Source organism: Empidonax traillii, unplaced genomic scaffold (assembly GCF_003031625.1).
Source record: "Empidonax traillii isolate 1590-97213 ecotype Southwest subspecies unplaced genomic scaffold, ASM303162v1 scaffold2562:size41884, whole genome shotgun sequence".
Lineage (NCBI taxonomy): Eukaryota > Metazoa > Chordata > Aves > Passeriformes > Tyrannidae > Empidonax > Empidonax traillii.
In genome coordinates, this window is record NW_020957755.1 from 20,156 (window position 1) to 41,884 (window position 21,729).

At 47.5% G+C, this 21,729-nt stretch overlaps 1 long non-coding RNA gene across 1 annotated transcript; it reads right to left on the bottom strand.

Annotated features, from left to right (window-relative positions):
- Nucleotides 1-5,879: 5,879 nt before the first annotated feature.
- Nucleotides 5,880-21,484, bottom strand: LOC114072052. Its single transcript, XR_003574123.1, has 3 exons — nucleotides 21,292-21,484; nucleotides 7,267-7,272; nucleotides 5,880-5,889 (listed from the first exon to the last, which is right to left on the bottom strand). It is a non-coding gene; the product is annotated as an uncharacterized LOC114072052 (long non-coding RNA).
- Between the last annotated feature and the right edge of the window lie 245 nt (nucleotides 21,485-21,729).

Below are 21,729 nucleotides of genomic sequence, written 5' to 3' on the forward strand. Positions count from 1 at the left end.
GCTAATAAATAGACATGAGATAAAATTAAAAACTGATGTTCATGTGCTTATCTATCCCACCCCCATCCTGGAACAGCTGCAGAGTTTCCTCCTCCACCCTGCCACGTTCCTGCTGTGGTTTTCAGAGCTACTCACTTTTCATACCTATTGTGGATAGAACCTCAGTGAGGCAAATAATTAACGCTTGGGGGTCATGGCAGAATCCAAAAAACGCATCCAGAAGGCCCCCCCTGAGATGAGTGGCTGGTTGAGACATCCCCCCCCCAGCACTGGAAGCACCCAGAGAACAGGAGCTCCTCTAGACAAACATGGTGGGTTCTCCCCCCCAAAAAAACATTCTTTTGACTCACTGCCATCATTGTCATGGCACAACCCTCACTTGTGTTTACCTGGTTCCAAAATGCTAAATATTATTTCAGTGAAATGGTTTCAACGGAATTTATTAGAACAAGCTAAGAAAGAGCTCCAGTGTTGCCATTTGACTACCTGAGGCAGCTACAGCTTCAGACAAAATCCTCCCCCTACCTATAATGTCTCACACTCAGATGTGAGACTCTGTGGAGTCAGAACCCCAGCATCTCTCTGAATTCCGTGTGCCTGGTTGTTTGACACCTGTTTCCAAAGGCAAGCCAGAACATTGAATATTCCTGCTGCTGTCTGGCAGCTGGGCCAGTTCTCAGATGTATCAAGCTGCTGGCTCAGACCAGCACAGCACTTGTGGTGCCCATCAGCACCCTGGCAATCAGCACTGCACTCCTCTCACACTGGGGGAGGCTCTTCCAGAGCAAGTTTTTCCTCTGAAATCACAGGTGCCTCAGGCAATCAAGAAGGATTTCCCAACTGGCTCTCCCAAAAATCGGACACCCAAAGAACACGTGTTAAAGCTGAGCTCCTCCCCCACACCAATAATACTCTGACCTTTAATATCAAAATAAAATCGGTGCACCCAACAAGACAATCTCTGCTAAGGCTGTTTTAAGCTCTCATTACTCATGTGCCTCAGCCCTGAACCGCTGGAACAGCACCCAGGCCTGGAGGACCCCAGTGTTTAAGGGCACTCCTTCCCCAGGTCCTGGTTTCTGATGACAACCAGAACCATTCCACACAGGAGGCAAGAGGGAATGTTGTAAAAATGTCTGCGTGATTAAATGCCTCTTGTGAACCTTCCTGGCAGGGGAATACCATGACCTAACACCATCTGCACCACGTCAGAGAGTTAAATGACTGATAAGATGACAGGAATTCCTGTGGTGAATAGAGCTGATGCCAGCAGTGAGTTTGGAGGCTCACTGGTGAAACAACTGGCTGTGAAGAGCAATTTGGCACTGGGCTGTGAGCCCATTACCCCAAAATCACTTCCCCCAGTTCATCCTGTGTGACTGGAGAGGTTTAATGGAAGACAGGCTGCCTCTCATGGCTGCCCATTGACAGTAGCTGATGTTTCCCAGCACGGCTCTTCTCTTTAGGCTCTTTAAAAAAAAATGACAGAAAACAGCTACAGATCCAAAAAAAAGGGCTCCTCAGTTATTTGAGGGCAGATTTTTGAAGCTAAAAATGCACGTCAGTATACGGTGACATTCCCAAGAAGTTGCCTGTGCAGTTAAAGGATCTGTCTGCCACCAAAAAACGGGCAGCAGGAAGCACTAACCATGATTTGCAATGCCACAAGATCCAACTTCTACACTTCACATTCCCACTACTTATGGGGCGAGATTTCTGCCAGAACTTATTTAACACATTTTCAGACAAATATCCCTGAGGGAGAAGTGTAGAGTTTTTCTGTAGAAAAGTTTCTTTTCCCTTCTGAAAAAAAAAAAAAAACCAACAAAAACAACAAACAAACCAAAAGTTAGCTGCTAGAAAATAGAAAAATACTACAACCAGATGAATTACTGCTTCCTGGTCAGCTTTCTCCACCAGGAGACTGGTAATCATGGAATAGTTTGAGTTGGAAAGGACCTTAAAGATCATCCAGTTCCACACCCTGCCATGGGCAGGAACATCTTCCACTATCCCAGTTTGCTCCAAGCCCTGTCCAACCTGGTCTTGGACACTTCCAGGGATCCAGGGGCAGCCACAGCTTCTCTGGGCAACCTGTTCCACCACTCTCCTATCATAAATCATCACAATCACTGCCCATAAGTTAATTCTGCACGAAGCAGTAGAATGAGAACTCATGCAAAGACTCAGCAAATAACTCTGAGGGAGATCCAAGCTCCTACAACCGCGTTGCCAGCGCTGCTCAAATCCTGACAATCGTTACCATAAAGTAAAAAATAACCCTTCCCACCCTTCCAGCACCATTTTTTGGGATAATCTTTAGATGGCTCTAATTGAGCCATCCAATCACCCTGTCTACAGATTTTTTTTTTTTTTAGCAGATTAAGCCAAAGGGAAAAAAAATATCTTTCTGTTACAGCATTAGATGCTAAATCCACTGAGATCCCCATAGCCACAAACAGTTGTCTAAGGAGCTTTCTGCTCATGTTTGTTTTTTTTTGTTTTGTTTTGGTTTGGTTTTGCTTCATTTTTTAACAACAGCCTTTTGCAGAGAGGTTTGGGGTGGTCTGGTTGCTTCCATCTGCTTTTTAGCAGACCCTGCTGTCAGTTGTTACTCCAAAGGGCAGTGACAGCAGGGAGGCTTCTCTTCACTGAGTGATGAACTCCCCGATATCGGCAGCTGAATGACAGTGGCACCGAAGGTACCGAGTGTCACAGCTCTGCACCAAACAAACACCTCCCAGCTCCAAGGGTTTGCCAGGAATAGTGAGTGCTCTGGGAGGAACAAGGAGATGCTCTATGAACAGAGAACTCCTGTGCTGGTAGTAGGGAGGATCTTGACGTTCCCTGAGTCTTTTGAAATCCAAAGGGCAAGGGATCTAATTCAAATTACGAAGGGGAATTACCGAGCAAACACAACCCAGCACAAAAGCTGTAACAAGAACGCCTTGTGGAGTTATAAGATGTTACAGCAGCACCACCCAGACATTACTCCTCACTCTAAGATTTCTTCCCAAATTATCTATTCAAGTGGAATGCATCTCACAGCATCCTTCGCGGGGGGGGGGGGGGGGGGCTGAGGAGACGAGAAAAGCAACAAAATCCCCCAAACCCACACTGCCTGAACTCCATCCAGCTGATACAAACACAGGCAGCAGCAGAGGAGAGCTCATGGGAGAGAGCCTGGTGCACCACACCTGGGCTGCCCGGTCCCTGCGAAGCACCGCGAGGATTTCCTCTGCTCTCCCCTCCTGGCACGACCTGGAAGCCAAGATTTAAGCTGCTCCTCGTAAATCCCTGCACCAGGAACACGCCACTCCACTGCTTTTCACCTCGGGGTTGCACCCCGTGTGTGAAACCGCAGCCGATCGGTAACCCCCGCACAGCAAAAGAGGCACAGCTGATTGGGTGCCACTCTTGATTTTTGCTGCTGGGAAAGGAAAACCCCGTTTAATAAAGCAGCAGGGCTTTTATAACAGCAAAGAACCGCAAAAAAAAAAAAAAAAAAAAAAAGTGCCGGGTTAGGGCATAGTTACTGGTGCACCTGCTAATTCCCAAAGAACGAGCCGCGCTAAGGGAAGAAGGATCTGCCGGCTGAACCCTGCCTGGCACTTCACTGACTGCACCGTCCAGGAGTCATCCTGCCTGATAACACTTCCCACCAAGAAAATTCTAGTTTGAACTTTTCCAGTAAGAGAGAAAAAAAAAAAAAAAAAAGAAAAAAAAATCAAAACAAGAGAAGCCACAAGTGCGAATTCTCCCAGCTTATTTATTTATAAGCTGACAAGTGATCCTTACATGTTTGGCACTATTTACATTTTTTCCCCCCTCAACTGTAATCCTTCCCAGGACACCACTTGTAAAGTTTACATCATCATTCCAACCACAAACAGGGCGGGTTTTTTTCCATGAGCTCTAACAGGCAACTTTCCCACAACTTACTAATTCCTATTTTTATTATTATTATTTATTTTTATTTGGAAAGGATAAATAAATAAATGATAGATAAACAGATAGATTGATAAATAGATAGATATAGGAGAAAGAATCAGATAGATAGATAAATAGATAGGAAAGCATTAGATCGATCGATCTGATGTTCCAGGAGAGCACTCCTTCCCATCATTTTTCTGAATGGTTAATTAAAGCAAAACTTTGGGAAGGGCGCTGTTATGCTCCAGCATCCGTCTTTTGATGGAGCACCATTCCTCTATTCGGCAATACACACACATATATATAGATATATATATATGACATTATTAGTGGGTTGGAACTAAACAATTCTCCACTTCGCGCCCGGTCCTTCAAAGGGCAAAATACCTCCTCGCTTCACGTTCTGAAGGCAGGCCTATTTGTTAGGGTTTTAAACGATCCGGTTATTATAGATCCGCACCGAGCGCAGAGGAGCCCTCGCCGCGTTCCTCGAGGGATGCGCCGATCGCCGCCCGGGGAGGGAGATGCGAAGGTGACATTCACCCTCCGCGGAGCTACGGCAGCCCCCCCCCCCCCCCCCCCCACCTCACCGTGCCCGTCGCCCCTGCCCTGCCGGCCGCGCTCACCTCGCTCATGTCGCGACAGTCGCGGTCCCCTCCGGCGCGCGCCGCTCCCGCCGCCCCGCGACGCGCGTTAAGAAGCGGCGCCGCGCGCCCGGCCCGGCCCGCGCCGGCCAATCAGCGGCGAGCCCGCGAGCGCCCCACCCAATCGCGGGCTCCTGCATCCCGAGGGCGCGCGGCGCCCCCTGGCGGCCGGCGGAGGGGCTCGGGATGCTCACGGTCCCGTCCCGACCCGTCCTCGTGTTTCGTATTCCCGTCCCCATTCCCTTCTCCCTTCCCTTCCCTTCCCGTCCTCCTTCTCATCCTCCTCCTCCTCCCCGGCCGGGGTTCCCCTGCGGTTTAACAAGAGCGGGTGCAAGCAGTGCTATGGAAAGGGACAGTGTCTGAGGTCAATGGAAGGCAATACTACAGGAGATTTTGGGAGGGGATTCTGACCCTCTGCTCCACTCAGGTGACCCCCCCCCCCCCCCAACCTGCAGAGCTGCCTCCAGCCCGGGGAACAGCACAGGGAGCACAGGGAGCTGCTGGAGAGAGGCCAGAGGAGGCACCAAGAGGATCCCAGGGCTGGAGCAGCTCTGCTGGGAGGAAAGGCTGGCACAGCTGGGATTGTTCGGCTGGACAAGAGAAGCTTTGGGGGGACCTGACTGTGGCCTTGCAGGGCCTGAAGGAGTTCCAAGAACGATGGAGAGAAACTATTTCTAAGGGCTGGAGTGACAGGACAAGAAGGAATGGGTTCAAATTGACAGAGATTAGGGTTGGATTAGATATTAGGAAGAAATTCTTGGCTGTGAGGGTAGGCAGCCCCTGGCACAGGTTGCCCAGAGAAGCTGTGGCTGCCCCTGGATCCCTGGCAGTGTCCAAAGCCAGGTTGGATGGGGCTTGGAGCAGCCTGGGCTGGTGGAAGGTGTCCCTGTCTGTGGCAGGGAGTTGGAACTGGATGACCTTCAAGGTCCCTTCCAACCCAAACCATTCTGTGATTCTTTGACCCCCTCATCATCACACACCCCTGGTTACAGGCAGAGGGGCTGATGCCTTTCCCAAGTGCCCAGCACAGGGTGCACCCCTTTGGGGCGGTGTTGGAGCATTTTTGCAGGGGAGAGACACGGTGGGGAGAGGGGAGGAACAGCCCTTTGCACAGCTCTGCTGGAGGTGGCCTGGAAATGGGAATTATTGCTGCAGATTGGATAAACAGATGGTATTAGGAAGAAATTTTTCTGCTGTGAGGGCGGTGAAACAGCAGCACAGGTTGCCCAGGGAGGTTGTGGATGGACCAAGCGTTGTGTCACTGCTCTCACCACTGGGCTTTGCTCTCCATTGCATTAATCTTGCTGCCATTCTTGTTAAAATACACAGCATTTCTTCCATGGACACGTGGAGGACAGTCCTTCCCATCATTTTTCTGAATGGTTAATTAAAGCCAAACTTTGGGAAGTGCTGTTGTGCTCCAGCACCCGCCCTTTGATGGAGCACCATCCCTATATTTGGCAGTGCACACTCAGATGCTCTGACTCATGTATCTGTGAAGAAATACAGGTTCCATTAGCTCTGGGAATGTGTTTAACTCCCTCAGATTTTTTTTTCTCAGATCAATAAAAAACTTAACACACCGTTTTGGAGGAGTTTTTGACAAGCCCTTCCCCTCCCAGGGATTACCTGGCAGCAGCCTCTTCTCTTCACCACTGTCTGTCCTCAGGGCCAGTATTTATGGAGCCAGTGAAATCAATTTGGTGAGAAACCTCCTTATCCCTTTGAGCTGCAGAGACAGGGTGGGCTGGGCTCCTTCACCTGAGGATGAGGAGGCTCCACAGGCACTGGAAGCAGGGATGTGTATCCTGGGATGCTGCCCAGATATGTGATTATGGGATCAGGAAAGCTGAGGCACAGCTGGAGCTGAATTTGGCAAGGGATGTGAGGAATAATGAGAAGGGCTTCCATGGCTACATTAATCAGAAGAGGAGGAGAAAATAAAATTTACCCTCATGAGAAATAAAACAGGGAAGCTGGTGGCAACCAGGTACTGAACACATTTTTTGCCTCAGTTTCCCATGTTAATCCCTCCTCCAACATTTGTTGAGCCCCCAGAACTCCAGGGGAATGAGGTGTCACCAAAAGTGAAGATCAGGTTTCCAGACCAGCTGAGGAACCTGAACACACCCACGTTCACGGGAAATGACAAGATGCATCCAAAGGGTCCTGAGGGAATTTGCTGATGGAGTTCCCAAGCCACTCTCCACGATATTTGACAGGTCCTGGCGGTCTGGAGGTGTCCCAGAAAGAGAAACATCTCCCATTTTTTACCAGGGCCTGCCCAGAGCTGTGGACTCATTTGAAATGTCATCTTTGTCCCTCTTCCATTAAACTATTATGCCCAGGACCTCCACCAGCACCTGGAATTTTTTAAGATCCACCTTAGCTGTCCCAGTTTTTGTTGTGAGTGGACCAAGTGGGCGATGAGCACAGGAAGAGTTCATTGCATGAGTAGCTTCAGGAGCTCCAGTGGAAGGACCCAAAGCAAAGATGACAAAGTTTAGCCCCTGGAGAAGCCGTGTTTTATGTGACAACATTTTCCAGGGAAAAGTAACTGTGGGTGTGTTGCATTAGCAATCCCGCTCTGACAGGAGCGTGCCACTGGTCTGTCAGCTTATGGGTACAACATAAATTATTAACAGAGTATTCCTGATCAAAGGCTTCCCAAGCACATGGTAAGAGACACAGAATGCTGAGAGGAAATCTTTTCAGTTCCCTTTGACACTGAGAGGAGTCGTATCAGTCTCGCTCTCCATCAGCAAAATAATACCAGGACCGGTGTCTCTTCTAAATCCACAGTGGTGATGGCAGTGCCCTCCATGCAGTGACTCTGTTTGGATGACCACTTCTGTATTTTCTAGCATGCAGTCACTTAATAAGATGCATAACCTGCCCTCAGACAGGTTTCTGAGTGAGCACAGGACTCCCCTCTCCCCTGGGAATTGATCCACAGGGATGCATCTGTTTTCTCTCTCCAACCCCCATGAATCTTGTTGCCTGCAAGAGCTTAACAGCTCTTGAATGTACAAACACAGAGCCACAGATACCTCCTAAACTGGGGGGCAATCAGCTTGGTTGGACAAATCTCGAGTTCTGGAAACGCAGCAGCAACTTGAACTTTTCAAGAGGATCTTACAAAAAATGTAACCCTAATATTTGTTTTATTTATACCCTGTCATTTATGATGTGTGATGGCAGCACCTTTTAGTTTCGAGGCACCCCCTTTTCTAACCCGTGGCAATCCTTTAACTGAAAGGTGGCCCAAAGCTCTGCTTTTACTTAAGTGCAAGGCTAAGCTGTGGCACTCCTAAAGTGGAGAGAATGTTCTAAGCAATCTATTTTCAAGAGCTGTTACATGCTGAAAATTGACTATTAAAATGCCACCTTCTTATTCATCACGTCTGCACTCGGTGTGTGCTCAGTCTTGTCTGCTGCCACATGACTGCAATTTTACTGCCTTTTACTCCCACTTACCTGAGAGATGCAGCAGAGAGAGGAGCATCTGAGCTGGATCTTGAAACAAAAAGTCCCTCAGGCTTCCAAGGAGTTTCACCTGCGTAAAGGGACCGAAAATGGCTCTTCTCTGCAACACCTGAGCAATCTGTAACTGAAGAATGTGTTTTAGGACCATGTAATCACAAGGTGGTTTGGATTGGCAGGGATCTTAAAGATCATCTCATTCCAACCCCCCGCCATGGGCAGGGACACCTTCCACTAGCCCAGGTTGCTCCAAGCTCTGTCCAGCCTGGCCTTGGACACTTCCAGGGATCCAGGGGCAACCACAGCTTCTCTGGGCAACCTGGGCTAGTGCCAGTGCCACCCTCACAGGGAAGAATTTCTTCCCAATATCTAATCTAAACCCATTGTCCAGCTTAAGGCCATTACCCCTGGTCCTTTCATTCCATGCCCTAGGGAGAAGTCCCCTCCAGCCTCCTTGCAAACCCTCCTAAGGCACTGGAAGAGGATTTAAGGTCCCTCCTGAGCCTTCTCTTCTCCAGCCGAACAATCCCAGCTGTGCCAGCCTTTCCTCCCAGCAGAGCTGCTCCAGCCCTGGGATCCTCTTGGTGCCTCCTCTGGGCTCTCTCCAGCAGCTCCCTGTGCTCCCTGTGCTGTTCCCAGGGCTGGAGGCAGCTCTGCAGGGGGGTCTTCATGGGGGTCTCACAAGAAGGGGACAATCCCCTCCTTTGACCTGCTGGTCACACCTTTTCGGATGCAGCCCAGGACATGGTTGTCCTTCTGGGCTGCAGGTGCTCATTGCCAAGTCACGTTGAGCTTTTAGTCCACAAACACCCCCAAATTTTTCCCCCCAGGCCTGTTATCAATCCATTCTCTTCCCTGCCTGTGCTTGGTATTGCTTCCACCCAGGTGCAGGACCTTGCACTTGCTGCAGTGGTTCCTTGGACACCTGCAGGGATGGAGACTCCACCACCTCCCTGGGCAGCCCCTTCAACGCTCAGCAACCCTTTCAGTGTAGAAATTCTTCCTGATGTCCAACCTGAGCCTCCTCTGGCACAGCTTGAGGCCATTTCCTCTTGTCCTCTTGCTTGTTCCCTGGGAGAAGAGACCAATCTGGTTTTGGCTACAACCTCCTTTCAGGTGGTTAGCAGATAGTTCAGGTAACAGGACAAGATCTCTCCTCAGGCTGCTGTATTTTCTGTACAAAATTTGCTTCAAATCAAACCCCAAAAAGAACAAAATGAAAATGTGGCTGTGCTTTAAAAGGTGTTCCATATTCCATCAGGGCACAACTGCTCTGTTTGGTAGGATATATTTGAATTCTGACTGCAAGGACTGAAGTTTCCCAGGGCCTGAAATGGGCACAGTGAAATGAAACCTCGGCCTCTCGCTGGTTTTGCACTCCATGAATTTTTAAAGAGGAGGAATGATTTCACACAGGCTCTCTGCAAAATAAAAAAAAGCTGAAATCAAGGCTGTTGATCTCAAATGGGAAGCTTTTGTTTCAGAGAGAGATGTGTGCCTTTGAATAATGGAAAACCAGGAGAGGATCTGGAACACAACCTTAATTATTTGCTCCTTGATAGCGAGAGATTTAAGAAGCGTAGTCCTGGATGCTGTGTGATGTGGGACTGCTCATGTCACACATATCAGCTAATTCTCCCAAGTTAAAAAAAATAAAAAAGCCATTTTCCATGGGCTCCCATCGGTATAACTTCCTACCTCTTAATTAAAAAGCCAGTGGCTGCGAGTAGTTAATCAACAAAATACCTTTGAAGACCTGGGCCTTGGAGCCCTCTTTGCAATGCAACCTGTGCTCCCATGGGAGAGAAGTGAGTCAAGGGTTCCAACAAAACCTGATCACTGTCTGTGTCACAAAAAATATCAAATATAATTTGAAAAATCCAGTCTTTTCTCAGGAGAGTTCCATGACATGAATTCCTGTATAGTGTGAGTCACCTCCCATCCCCAAAAAAGTACAACCTGAGAACCCAACACCCAAATATATGTCAATTCTTCAGTCTGGACAAAGAATTTTGATGGATGCAAGAAGAACATGGAAGAGTAATACAGATGTAAGAATAATACAGAGATGTGTCCTTAGCTTTGGTGCAAAGAAAGCCAAGTTTAAGCCAAATTCCCTCCACTTTTCAAAGCCTGAAGAATGTTCTGGGGTTTCACCTCCTGACCGACCCAGCCCTGCAGAAACCAGGGGATGAGATGTGCAACCTTCAGGTGTTACTTGGTGGCAGTTAACTTCTTAATTAAAAGGTAAAAAGACATAATACTTATCAGGTAACAATTTTCAATCTCTGTACAGACAAAGGAATTCATGTGGTTTCAAAGATCCACAATTATACACGGAGAGATAAGGAAGTTTAAAGTATGTTTGTTCCCTTGCTTTACTTCAGTGAAAGGAAATTAAGCAGGGAGATTAGGGTTAAGGGTAGATTTTCAGGGAGACTGAAAAATATTTTAAATATATTTCTGGACTGATATGTGAAGTTTTGGAGTTCTCAACCTCATCTACTGGGGTTTTTTGAGCCGTACATTCCTGGGTTTTAAATGGAGCTGGTTAGAATTAACGTTACACTGGGTGAGAAGAACAATATGGGCTTGTTATTTCAAGATACTCTTTCTAGGCCTGTTTCCTACATTTGGTTTATTCAGAAAATGGGATCTCTTCCACTCAGCAAGGTAAAGATATTTACTTAACACCCAGAAACTGAGCTAGTCAAGGGAAAGGTGAGATCAGCACTTTTTGTTTTCTGAGCTGTGAAGTGCAACAACAGACTGAGACAGATTGGGCTGTCTTACAGAAATACTCATTTAATGGGCATACTCAGAGACCCAAAAGCAGGCACTTTATCACAGCCTGTTCTGTCCCACTGGGTTAAATCTCTCCTTTTAGCAATGGTTAGTTTGCTGAGAGGAGTGTGAGGCATGGGAAGGAAAGGAGACATTAAAATATGCTGGAAAAAAAAACCCCATCATGTTCAGCATCTAAAACCCCGAGGTGATGAATAGGTGCAGCTAATCAGGCCAAACCTTTTTTTAATGATATTCTTTGTAATTTTTTTTATGTTTGTTAAAAAAAAAATGATAAAATGGAGGTGGAAATGAAAGGAGCTCCCTGCTGACTGATGGCAAAGGATGACCCCTCACTTTCAGCAGAAAGAAATGCTTAGTTCTCCTCCCTTCATCTTTCTTCTCCAATGCCTGTGTTACCAATAATAACACCTCATTTAGCAATTTCCTATGGACTGATGGTGACATTTCAGTTGAGTGGTTGATGACTTTTTCTGAGGGCCTTGTCCACCTTCCATCCTTGCTAGAAAGTGCTCTCCCCGAGCCAGTCTCTTCATCTGAGGTGTTGTAAAGTGAAGGTTCTTGCAAAGGTCAGCACGACTCTAAAATAGATCCACGAACACAAAGGACCAGTGGTTCTCTGCCCTGGCTCACTGTGGGGTCATTTTATTCAGCACAGAGTTTTCCCATGGTGGTATTTCCAAAGCACCACCAGAAGGTGGGCTGGGAAGGTCTGGGCTCTGGGGGATCTCTCTGCAAACCATGAAAGGACAAGTTTCCCCTGGGGTGATTTTGGGACATTCAGCCCAGCCTGATCTGTGCCCTGGCAGAGCATCTCTCCCTCCCCCTCCCTCTCCTTTGACTTTCTACTTAAAGAAGAGAAATAAAAGAACCCAAAGCTATTTTTTTGGCCTTGTGGATGGACCCCCAAGGGCTGACACAGAAACCCTTCCCCTAAAAGATGGAAGTTTTCTATGAATGGCACTGGGGGAGGGTAAGAACAAGGCCAAGCCACGGGATCCCCCAATTCCAACCTCCCAGGGCTGTGTGTCTGGCACTGTGCAGCTTCTACAGTTTCTCCTCTCATGTTCCCCCTTTAAAATGCAAGTTGGATCACGTGCAGCTTGTTTAACACTTGCTGCTGGACAGAACCTCAAAGGAGCTGCATCCTCTTACTTAGGACCAGAAAAAAAAAAAACAACACAGTGAGGTTTAATGTGGGGTTTTTTGTGCAGTTGTTTTGTCCCTGTGCAGGGCCATGAGGCACAAAGGGGTCCAACATTTACCCTGTACACTAGTATTTGGGCAAAACAAAAGTCCAGGAAGTGCTCCCTCAAATGATCAGATTATTTGGTGTCAATTAGAAGCAGTTCAGGCTCTACAGTGACCTTGGCAGTGGGATGGAGCGCTGGCCATGGGCCTAGTGAGTCACCAGCTCTGATCTCAGTTGGAAAATCCAGTGGCAGTCCTGGATTTGCATCCTTTTCATGCACTCTTTTTGGTGTGTGAATAATAAGTAGGTTCATTTATATAAATTACTCGAAGGAGTTTGTGAATGTTGGTGGAATCTAATCCCAGGTCCTCTTAAATATTTAGTTTATTATCTCTTTGTATTTAAAGTTTCAGAAGCTGAAAGTTTAATGATGTTATGCAACTGTAAACAGATGAGTTCACCTGATACTAAGGAAGGGAAGGGTGTTAAATAACATAGCTCTTACCCAGGAAAGGCCAAAAACTTGCTGGCTTCTTTTCCAGAGGACATTGCTGTTTTGCTGAGCGTGTATCTACCTTGTTTCGTGCCTCAAAACAACGGAATTCAAAATAATTCTCTGAATCAAAGAATAATTTAGGTTTAAAAGGGATCTCTGAAGGCTGTCAGGTTTCCCTCCTCAGAGGAACAACCACAAAATACTGAATACAAGTAAGGAAACGTAGTTCACTATAAATTTCTGGGCATCATGTACAAGGGATTCTGTCCTAGAGCCTGGAATTTTTTGTTTGTCTGTGTGCATTAGCTTTGTCAACAACTCATTGTTATGCTGCCAGCTGGAGTGGAATTAGATGTGTGAATGTATTTTTATACAAATTTCAGGTGGGTAAAGAAGGTGTGAACTCGCCGTAGTTCCAACCTCCAGCGCATTTTCTGTATTTTCAGGAATATCTCAGCATTCCTAACACACACTCTAAGGATTCTTGCTGCCACCTGGTCACGAGCTGTTCCTTGTGGAGTTACATCAGGGGGAGATTGGCACACCCTCCCCTTCATGTGCCTCTTAGTGGTGCATCTCCAGCGGCCACGGCACTTCCCGAACTTTAAAGCATTCCCAGATTTTCTGGGAGGCAGAAAACCTTCGAATGCAGAGCCTGAGGGAAAGGGCTGCCTGATGTCAAGACCTCTCTTATCCCGGGGTGGGAGGAAAAAACTGTGGCAGTCCTGCAGCAGCCTGGGCTGGTGAGTCAGGAGCTGTAATGAATTCTGGAGCTTTACTTCCCAGTGGGATCTTGTGTTGCCGTTGCTTGTTCTGGAGAGCTGGGTGTGATGAGCCCTGCTCGGGGCACACAGTGAGGAGCAGGTGAAAGCACACTGTACTCAACTATTGGATGAGGCTCACCAACACCTCGTTAAGCAGGATGGTTAATTACGCTCTCAGCACCGCATCTATAAACAGTTTGCTACTTATCTGCTTAGACCACCTTTGAATTTGGGGTGGAAAAGCAGTGACCAACAAACATCATCACCACCCTGTGCGCCAGAATATCAGCGGGGTGGGGGGTTCAGTGGGCAAAGCTTTGATGATCAGTGTAAAACTGGGGGATTTGACCCTCAGGAGAGCTGCCACAGAGCAGGCCAGGATCCTGTCTCAGTCACTCCACGGGACCTTCAGGGCGGTGTCTTTCAACAAAACAGTTTCAAATGAACGAGGTTTGGTTTACAACGGCAGAGCTGACATGAGGCTCAGCTTCTTCTTCCTGCTGCTGAAATGTGTCTTTCACTCCCTGCCCCTGTTCTCCTTTCCCCCTCACTGCTGCAAAAATCATCCCAACCCCAGTCCATTTCCATGTTTCTGCCCCCTGTTCCATTGCACACATTTCTAATTTAAAGGAGGACATGACTGATGCCTAAAGAATGAAGTGATCATTATGTCCTTTTGAGGCTCTGTGTTATAAACTGTCTTAGCCACAAAGTGCATTTAAAAATGTGCTGTTCCAGTAACTGAAGGGAGCTGACAAAGATGGAGAGAGACTATTTACAAGAGCCTGGAGTGACAGGGCAAGGGGGAACGGCTTCAAACTGTCAGAGAGTGGGATTAGATTAGATATTAGGAAGAAATTCTTGGCTGTGAGGGTGGGGAGGCCCTGGCACAGGTTGCCCAGAGAAGCTGTGGCTGCCCCTGGATCCCTGGAAGTGTCCAAGGCCAGGTTGGATGGGGCTTGGAGCAACCTGGGCTAGTGGAAGGTGTCCCTGCCCATGGCAGGGGATTGGAACTGGATGATCTTTAATGTCCCTTCCAACCCAAACCATCCTGTGATTCTATGGAGAATCACCATGCCCTGCACCCTGGAATGCCCATCCTAACCCAGGGCATGGAATCACCAATTGGCTAATGGAATTGAAAGCACGATAATAGATTTATTACTTAAGTTGTTGATTATGCCAATTGACCGTTTGTTTAGATCTTTAAGCCTTCATAAAGTCTTTTTGCTCCCTGACAGGAGAAAAAAAAAACCAAACCAACTAACAACCCTGTGCTGGCAATTAAATTCTATTAACAACTGTGTTTGAGAAGCAGCAAACACAGCAAATGGAGCAAACAGAGTTCAGTGAACTCTTACCTATGAAGGCTCCAGCATAACTGTGCACCTGCAGCGAGAAAAACAGTCCCAGCCTGGCACTTCCACGGAAATCACCGCAGTTACGGGCTATTTAGTTGGCATTTGGAGCTGCCTGGTGGCTGACCCACTAGTGTGTGTCTGCAGGCAGAGGAAAACCAGAGTGTCCTGTCCTGTCACTCACGTGCCCGGGGTGAACTTCTGTCATTAAAGCAGCCCCAAGGGGCACAGGGGACAAAGGAGCCTGCCTGGAAAATCTTGCTCAGTGGCGAAATGAACCAATGCAAGCAAAGGACTGATTTAAGTGTTGTTACACTTGGTAACCGTAGCTGGTGGCTCTGCTTACAGTTTCCATTTCAGAGCACCAGCAGCGCCTTCGTAATCCTCTGACATTAATTGCAGCTACCTCTGTCCCACCAAAAGGGATTAGCACTTGAAATTAAGGAAACCAAGGCTTTGTAACTCATTAGCCACGAGCTGCTGAGTGTAGCAGTACAGCAAGAGGAAAGAAAAGAAAAGCTCCCTGTTTTGGTGGCTGATCTTCCCAATATGCATTAGGAATGTCTTCATTAATTATTTCTGATGGGGTTCATTGAAATAATTGAATTGCATCTGCAATGCAGGGCAAAACTTGTCAGCAGCCTGGCCAGAGAGGGAAAAGGGATATGGATTTCTCCTTCCTTATTTCTGCAGTGCCTGTGCCTGCTCACAGAGCTTGACAGGCAGCTGAGGACTCAAGGCACCTGCTCTGAGGCGTTTGGGTTCCTGATTAAACAAGGAAAGCTATGAGACTTGACAACAAATTGAGGGCAGGGGGGGAGAAAAGAAGCATCTGCAAAGAAGGGCAAGAAAGAAAACTTTTCTGGAGGGAAAGAGGAAAATAAAACATTATTTGCTGCAGCGCTGCATAGTTCAGCAATGAGTTTATTGCAACAACTCAGCGAGGAAGGACTTGCACTGAGAAGGTTTCTGAACACAGAAGGAATTTCCTTTAGGCACCTGCTTAGGGGCAGCACAAGGATGAGGGACTCAGGGGGGCATTCACTCCCCTGGGCAGCCCATTCCAGTGCCTGACCACCCCTTTCCACGAGGAAATTCTTCCTGATGTCCAACCTGAACCTCCCCTGGTGCAGTTTGAGGCCGTTTCTTCTTGTCCTGTCGCTGTTGCCCGGGAGAAGAGACCAACCCCCTCCTGGCCACAGCCTCGTCCCAGGGAGCTGTGGAGAGCGATGCTGTGCCTCCCTGCCTGCTGGTGGATTCAGTTAAACCTGGAAGTAATTCTACTTTCCAGCCCTTGCACCTCCCAGTGTTCCAGCCTCTTTAGCCCATGCATCTTGTAAACACACATGTCATACACTCAGCTCATCCTTAAACGTTGTGAGAAAAGTAAAATATGGCAGCCTTGGAAGGAATAAGTTGATTGGTAACTCTGAATAATAGAGTACGACAGAATCCATGCATAATTCCAGGGAAAAATGGTTTATTTTCTTGTAATCTGTGTTGCAGCCACAGCTGTCCTCCAAAGCACATCGCTCCAGTCCACCCAGCAGGCCGTGCCTGAGGACTCCTGGTGATCAGCAATCCCATCCCAGTCCCTGCTGCGTGTTTGTCTCCTGCTCTGGCAGTGGATGAAAGGAGTAGGGGAAAGCAACTGTTCCTCTGCCAGCTCAGATGCCTCTCCAACGAATTTTGGTGGCTCTGCACGGGCTCTGCTTCCCTCTTTGCTCTCTCTTCAGCTTTCATTTCACAAACGCAGAGAGCAGATTTAAAGTGTTTGCTGAGCTCAGGCTCACAGGCAGCATCAAAGGGCTTGCCTGATAACATCAGGTCTTCAGAAAAATGCCTTTAGAGGATCAGGGACCAGCCTTGCAATCTTCCAATATGAAGATCTCCACAAAATGGTTCCTAAAATTTGCTTATATTTTGATAGAACTGTCTCTGTTTTAGAATCATGGAATTATGGAATGGTTTGGGTTGGAAGGGACCTGGAAGATCATTTGGTTCCAACCCCCCCTGCCATGGGCAGGGACACCTTCCCCTAGCCCAGGTTGCTCAGAGCTCCATCCAGCCTGGCCTTGGACACTTCCAGGGATGAGGCATCCACAGCTTCTCTGTTCCAGGGTTTTTGCATGGCTGGAGTGTGTCTATCTGCTCTATTCCAAGATAACACAACATAAGGCTGATTTTCAAGCAGGAATTGCTTCCCTAACACAATTCTGGTGTGGACCAGCAATGGTCAGGAAGATTTCCTGGCTTCTGCAGAGGTGCTGCAACAGGGAAAGGGAGGGGGATTCACTCTAGGGTGACATCCAGTGCCATGGGACACCTGGGACTGTCCCAGCACCCGCCACCTCCACTGGGAAAGAAAAATACAGTCTGTCACCACCTCTGAAAGACTCTCAGCTGTGGGGCAGAAGGTCTGAGCCACAGCTCTCCCTTTGTCCTCCCACAGCAGGGCTAAAATGAGTGGTGGCAACACTGGCGTTTGCAGCAGAGAGAGCCAGGTGAGCAGACTGAGACCACAGCATCGGTGTCCGATGGGAAGGTCACTGGGATTGAGGGAATCAATAGCCCAGATGAGCTGATCCAGTGTCAGAGCAGCCCCTGGGCCTCGTGTGATGGGAAGTTAATGAGTTGGAGGAGAGCTGAGATGGATCTGGTTGACTTCTCCAACAAAAACATCTCCGTGCTGTTTTCCCTCGATTTTGGCATTCTTCCCCCAAAACAAAAACAAACAGAGTGTTTTGCTGGAACATGATTTAAAAAAAAAAAAATAAAAACAACCAACAAAGCAAACCCACTTAGTGTAAGGCTCATTTGAGGGAGTGATCATAGCACAGGAGAAAATAAACAATATAAATAACATCTGTGTGACACGAGCTCTGCTCTGAGAGCAAATGCCAAGTGATGCTGGGAGCTCCCTGACATCAGTTCTCCGAGCTGGAAAGGAGTAGCCTATTGCAATGTTGCTCTGAGGCTGCAAATATCCATGTTCATTTAAATAATTGTCTGTGCTAATCTAGCATAAATAATCCATGATTGCCAAGCTAATGTAAAGGAATTGTTACCAGCTTGCACTTCTCGAAGAACAGAAAGAAGGTTGAGGAATAAGGAAGAGAAAACTGGATTTAGTGGAAGCTCCTGCCCACAGCACAGGGGTTGGAACTGGATAATCTTTAACATCCCTTCCAACCCAAACTACTCTATGATTCTACAACCTGGAATTTCCCAGGGCAGAAGGGCAGGAATCTCACCCAGGATCTCACCCGGAGCCACGCAGAACATTCCTGTCCAATCCCACCTTCACAACACCACGGAAGAACTTTTCCACTGGCTGAGGGGGGTTTGGAGTAGACATTTAGTGCAAACCCAGTTTGGCTTCTCTTTTTTTTCCTCCAGTTTTTCCCAACAGCAGCTCAGGAAGGTCAGCTGAGATGTTCACAGCGTCCTGCTGTAACCCCTGTGGGTGGGATGGTGGGAATAATCAGCCATCGAGGGGGGTGTGTTACTGGATCAGCTGGTACTGCTGGAAATACCAGCTAAACTCTCAGATATGCAAGCCCTTACTCAGGGCTGAAATAGAAGCAGCGATTTTCAGAGCTAAATACAAGCTGAGAACAAATTAATTAGGCATGTATCAATTAGGCCTTTGTTTAAAGAAAGTGAGTTTGGGAGCTGTGGAGAAGAAAGGGTGGGAAAGAGGGCGGAAAGTGAGAGACAGAGAAAGTTAAAGTTAAATGAAGCTGCTTGTCACCTTGGGGGGGGAGGAAGAGGCAGGTAGTTTATAGCCTGGGGAACAGGAGTCAATTGTGGTGAGTGGGAGGAGAGTAATCATAAAAGTCACATTTGCTGAGAGTGTGCTCCTCCGTAGCAAGGGGCTTCATGAATTTCAATGCTCAGCCTCATCTTTAGAAAGACTGTTTGGAAGAAAAGTCCCAAGGTGCCAAAGGTGGTTTTGGGAGCAGTGTTCTCCTGCTGGAAGCTGGGGTTCTTTGTTTTGGGATTTTTTTTTTTTTTTTATTTATAGCTTGAAAATATGAAGCCGTTTTGGCATGTCCTATATGCTTGGTTTTACTCACACAGTTACCACGAGGCCACTGGATGAATTTTGTGGCATTGCTGGGAATGTGGGAGTGGGATTTAGGGAAATTCAGAGGGGGAGAGTTGAGGGTGGGCCTCATTTCCCCATTTTAGATGGGTAAGATCTATTTGGGTGGAGAGGGAAGATGAGTTATCTACAACACTTTGAGGAGACCATTCCCTGGTTTTCCATGAGCTTCTGCTGGGGAAGTTTGTGGGAAGTTGTGTTTTTCCTGCCTCATGCAGGATCCTTTTGAGGAAAGAGAGAGTGAGCCCAGCAACTGGAAAGTTATTCCCATCTGTGTAACTGGGAGGCCCAAAAATTCAAGAATGGTGTTTTTTTGGGTGAGCAGCACCACATTTTGTATATTCTACCAAATAAACCCTGAAAATTGGAGCTGTGTCCAACCAGACCAGTAAGAAACCAAATGTTTAGTCAATATTATGAGCCTTCCTCAGTGAGAGTTCATCTGTTGGTTCCACTCAGCCCACACAAACTTGAGGTGCCTTTTGCTGTAACAAGAAACCTCCACATGAAGCCAACGTTATTTTTAAGTGGCTTTGTGCTAAAGTTTTCTGTGAAACATAAAACTGGTGAGAGGACTTCAGGAAACTTAACTGTAGCATGATACTGTTTATCTTCAGTGCATTTTTTCCCCCACGTCTACAAGCGAGGAATTCAAATCAGAACATTTTGTGAAGAAGCATAGAAGGGTTTTGTGCTGTGAAACTGTGCACAGCCTGTGAGCAGTAAAACCCTGGATACTTCTAGATTACCGAAACATCCCTTAAGTCATAATTATAAATCAATATGCATGTGTACAAAAGATTGGTGTCTCCATAAAGTGCCCGAAATTCAATATTTCCAGCCTACTCTGCCTTCTGAAAGTGCCTGCATATTTTATATTCCCTGGGCGCTGCAAATCATTCCCTGTGTTTTATGTATTGTTATTTGTGGAGCTCTGTTTGCAAACATAAGTAACAGCCAGTCCTGCAGATGATATACAGGCTGTACAACATGCCCGAGGAAAACAAATCTGGAAGGATATAAATGCCCCCCGGCCATAAATTTCAAGGACACACCACAAGAATTTTTAACCTCATGCTAATGCCGTCAGGAGTGTTCCATAGCTGTGTGGGATGCACCCCTGGAGCTGGCAGGAAGGAAAATAAATCCAGACTCTGCTTAATGTGATCATTTCTGTGGCTGTGGAACCCGTTTGTGCAGAAAAAAAAAAAAAAAAAAGCTCTGTTTGTTCAGTCAGTGAGATGTGCAGGGTGTAATTCCTGGCTATTGTCCGCTGGCAGGTGGTCCCTGAGGTAAATGTGGAATGTTGGAGCACTTCCCAGCTCCCAGGCAGGATGCAGAGGGGCAGGGGGACCTGTCTGCACACCCCTGATGTCTGACTGGGATAACCTGGAGCTGCCAGCAGGGGAGGGGCTCCCACAGGGTCCCCAGATTAGGGATCTCACACAGAATCACAGAATGATTTGCGTTGGAAGGGATGTTCAAGATGATCTTGTTCCAACTTCTTTTCATGGGCAGGGTCACCTTCCACTAGCCCAGGTTTGCTCAGAGCCACATCAACCTGGCCTTGAACACTTCCAGGGATGGAGAATCCATAATTTCTCTGGGCAACCTGTGCCAGGGCCTCACCACCCTCACAGGGAAGAATTGCTTCCCAATGTTAAATCTAAATTTACTCTCTTTCAGATTGAGCCCATCCCCCCTGTCCTGTCACTCCAGTTCCTGATGAAAAGTCCTTCACCAGACTCCTTGTAGCCCCTCTTGAGATCCTGGAAAGTTTCCATAAGATCTCCAACCTTCTCCTCTCAGCTTGACCACTCAACAGGAGTGCCAGGAGGTTCTTTTGCCACGGCCTGACCACCAGTTCCGTGAGGCTTTGCTTTGCTTCCTTCCTCTGAAGAGCTCCAAGCCCCAGGTGGCACCACGTGGAAATCTCAGTGGGGGCTCCTCGGCATAGAAGGCAAAATGTTGCTGGCACAGCCTTTTGCCTCAGAGTCTGCGTCCTCCTGCCCATGGCATCAACACAGAAATGTTTTTGATTCGTGTGGAAGGACGTAGATTAAGTGGAGGAAAGGTTTTCTTCAGTTCTATTTGGCTGCTTTACTATGACACCAGATAATATCGAAACTAAGCTTGAAATCAAGGGCTTGGAGATAGCACAGCGTAGTTTGATGCCTTTGCAGAATAAATTGTAATGAATTTATTCCATTCCATTTTCTGCTGGGAAACTCCTATGTCCATGCAGGTTTCATAATTCTCTGACAACCAGGAGGTGTTGTTAACAATGGATGTGCACAAAAAGCCAAAATTCAATGTTTTTTATCCCTGAGTCACAAGCTGGTGTTGCCCTGGGCCCATCTCTTTTTCATGCTGTAGACATTCCTCTAATAAATTGGTTTTCAGTTTGTGTTTAGGTTGCATGAAGCTACAGTGGTAACTAGATGCCAGCAACAGGAACACTTGTGTCACAGTGGGGTAGATCATAAAATCACAGAATCATGGAATCACAGAATCATAGAATCACAGAATCAACTGTGTTGGAAAAGACCTCCTAGATCATCAAGTCCAACCGTTGATCCAACCCTGCCGTGGTTCCCAAACCATGGCACTGGTGCCACATCCAGTCTCACCTTAAACACCTCCAGGAATGGAGAATCCACCCCTTCCCTGGGCAGCCCATTCCAGTGGCTGAGCACTCTCTCTGGAAAGAATTCCTTCCTAATATCCAACCTAAACCTCCCCTGGCAGAGCTTAAGCTCATGCCTTCTTGTCTCACAGAGAGCTGCCTGGGAGAAGAGACCGACCCCCACCTGGCTACAACCTCCTGTCAGGGAGTTGTAGAGTGTGATGAGGTCACCCCTGAGCCTCCTCTTCTCCAGATTAAACAACCCCAGCTCCCTCAGCCTCTCCTCACTGGACTTGTGTTTGAGTCCCTTCCCCAGCCTC